The sequence below is a fragment of the Cebus imitator genome, unplaced genomic scaffold (genome assembly GCF_001604975.1).
Source record: "Cebus imitator isolate Cc_AM_T3 unplaced genomic scaffold, Cebus_imitator-1.0 Scaffold4, whole genome shotgun sequence".
NCBI classification, from domain to species: Eukaryota; Metazoa; Chordata; class Mammalia; order Primates; family Cebidae; genus Cebus; species Cebus imitator.
Genome location: NW_016107319.1, coordinates 613,024 through 616,199, shown reverse-complemented (window position 1 = coordinate 616,199; position 3,176 = coordinate 613,024). Strand labels below are relative to the sequence as shown.

The window sequence follows — 3,176 nt, the reverse complement described above, 5'->3', positions numbered from 1 at the left end:
AATCAGCTTGTTGTGGTGGCATGTGCCTGTAATCCCAGTTACTTGGGAGGCTGAGGCAGGAGAATAGCTTGAACCTGGTAGGCGGAGGCTGCACTGAGCTGAGATCACACCACTGCACTCCAGCCTGGGTAACAGAGTGAGACTTCGTATGAAAAAAAAATAATTTCAATAAGAATAAAAATAATATTTTAAAAGTAGAACTGGCTGGGCATGGTGGCTTATGCCTGTAATCCCAGAATTTTGGGAGGCCAAGGCAGGCAGATCATCTGAGGTCAGGAATTCGAGATCAGCTTGACCAACACGGAGAAACCCCGTGTCTACTAAAAATACAAAATTAGCTAGGCATGGTGACATGTGCCTATAATCCCAGCTACTCAGGAGGTTGAAGCAGGAGAATCACTTAAACCTAGGAGGCAGAAGTTGAGATAAGCCAAGATGACACCATTGCACTCCACCCTGGGCAACGATAGCAAAACTCCATCTCAAAAAAAAAGAGAACCACCAGGAGAAAACTTAATTATATAAAGGGTTAAATCCAGAAACCATAAAAGAAATCACTAACAACAGGCAAAGGATGTGAACAATTTACAGAGGAATAAAGAGCAAACAACAATAATCATAAAAGGGTATTTTGTACTATGCTAATGATTAACTGAAAAGCCAATTATAAGAAGATGCCGTTTTTTCACTTATTGGGGTGGCAAATATTTAAAACAGACACTCTCATGAGCGTAAATTGGTAACACCTTTTTGGAGGACAACTCAGATCTTGCTAGTAAAATTCTAACCCAGAACTTTTATGCCTTGGAACTTACCCTATGTTATGTCAGCCCAGCCCAGGAGCCTAAAGATATAATTACCTTGCTGGAAATGGCAAAAAAAAAAAAAAAAAAAAAAAAAAAAAAAAAAAAAAAAAAAAAAAGAAAAAGAAAAAGAAAAAGAAAAAAAAAAAACTGGGTATAAACAAAATGTCCACTAACAGACTGGTTAAATAAAGACCAGCCATACAAGTACTTTTCAAACCAAAATTCTGTTTTCTTAAATGTTGCAGATTTATATTAACATATACTAACATGAAAAGACATCCAGGCTCTGACATGAAGTTTTTTTCCAAAAGCTACAGAACACTATAAATGTGATACCTTTTTTTTTAAATTTACTACATTTTTAAAATCTGGTGGACAATATCAAAATATTAACAGCGGTTATCTCTGGAGGATAGAGCTGCAGGGTTTTCACTTTCACAGTTCTAAATATTGTGTTTTGTTTGTTTTTATAATGATCATATCATTTTTTTTTTTTAAAGACAGGCTGGAGGCCGGGCACGGTGGCTTATGCCTGTAATCCCAGCACTTTGGGAGGCCGAGGCGGGTGGATCACCTGAAGCCAGGAGTTCAAGACCAGCCTGGCCAACGTGGTGAAACCCCTCTTTTTAAAAAAAAAAACCTGGAATGCAGTTGCGTGATCTTGGCTCACTGCAACTGCCGCCTCCTGGGTTCACATGATTCTCCTGCCTCAGCTTCCTGAATAGCCGGGATTACAGGCACCCGCCACCACACCTGGCTAATTTTTGTACTTTTAGTAGAGACAGGGTTTCACCATGTTGGTCAGGCTGCTCTCGAACTCCTGACTTCAGGTGATCCGGCTGCCTCAGCCTCCCTAAGTGCTAGGATTGCAGGTGTGAGCCAACTTGCTCGGCCGGTGCCTTACTTTTCTAATCAGAGGCTTTTCTTTTTATTTGAGGGGCACTGACCAATCATCAACAAAATCTACACTTTTCCTATTACACCTGGGACTCAAAACCCAGGAAGTACCAATATGTGTTTAATTTATTAAAATTAAAGGAACAGGCTAAAGAACGTAAAAAGAAATATATCTTAAATTATCACTGTAGTGGATGGGAAAAAACATCCAGCAAGACTAAATCTTTTGAATTATCAAAACATTGTTGTTGTTTTTTTTTTAACCATAAGGAATAAATCTCCAAAGTGGACAAGTTCATACCTAAAACACTATATTTACTTTTTTTTTCCTGAGACAGAGTCTTGCTCTTTTGCCCAGGCTGGAGTGCAGTGGCACCATCTCAACTCACTGCAAGCTCCGCCTCCCAGGAAAAAAACACTGTATTTATTTAAGGCCTTCAAAGTTAGAAAATTGAGTGTCAAACAAGAACAGAAGGGAAGAAATTTTTAGTCACACCCAAATGACTAAAAGCAAATAATGACAAAGGTGAGTTAGGAAAGAGCCTCACAAGATTAGGGGAAGGCCCGTGTATGTTTACTCCCTGGGGAAGACTCTGGAATCAACAAATCTGAACTGTCCACAGTGTGAGTTTCCTCTTAGGCCACACTCAAGGCTTGCTGGCTGTCAGGGAACACTGGAGACTAGCAGGCAAGTGCTAGAATTAGGAGGCCTGGGGCCTAGTCTCATAGCTGCTGCAATCACTGATGACCCATTTATTTTTTCTAAGAGCTGATTTCTTACTCCCTTAAATGAACACTTTGCATGAGATCATTTCTAAGGTACTTCTGTAACTCTCAAGTTTTTAAATTATATATGAAGACTGCATTTAATGTATGGGATTGGCACTCTCCTGGATCACCCACACCATGGCTTCCTTCTCATTATCATGATTCTTTCCAAGTTACACACATATTCTCCAAACAGCTTACTCAGCACTGTGGTAAACTTTCTTATCCCAAGTCAAGTCTATTAGAAACGCTAGTCCTTCAGAGAATGTGCTCACTCCTCCCAGTATATGGCTTAAATATGCTATATAGGTAGAGCAGTCACCACTCCTGCTAATTGTGTCCATGCAGCACAGGGAATGCACAATAGAAAGCATAGCCTCGGCCAGGGGCAGTGGCTCAGGCCTGTAATCTCAGCACTTTGGGAGGCTGAGGCAGGCGGATCATCTGAGGTAAGGAGTTCGAGAACAGGCTGGCCAACATGGAGAAACCTGTCTCTACTAAAACTACAAAAATTAGCTGGGCATGGTGGCACATGGCTGTAATCGCAGGTACTCAGGAGGCTGAGGCAGGAGAATCACTTGAACCCAGGAGGCAGAGGTTACAGTGAGCTGAGATTGTACCATTGCACTCTAGCCTGGAGGAGAAGAGCAAGACTTTGTCTCCAGAAAAAAAAAAAGTGCTTTCTTAAAATTAAACTTGCAGTCA

The 3,176-nt window shown here is 40.9% G+C and overlaps 1 protein-coding gene across 5 annotated transcripts in view; it reads right to left on the bottom strand.

The window, feature by feature from the left end:
* The window catches only part of MARF1 (meiosis regulator and mRNA stability factor 1), a 46,745-nt gene that overhangs the window by 28,311 nt on the left and 15,258 nt on the right, over positions 1–3,176 (bottom strand). The window lies entirely within an intron of this gene.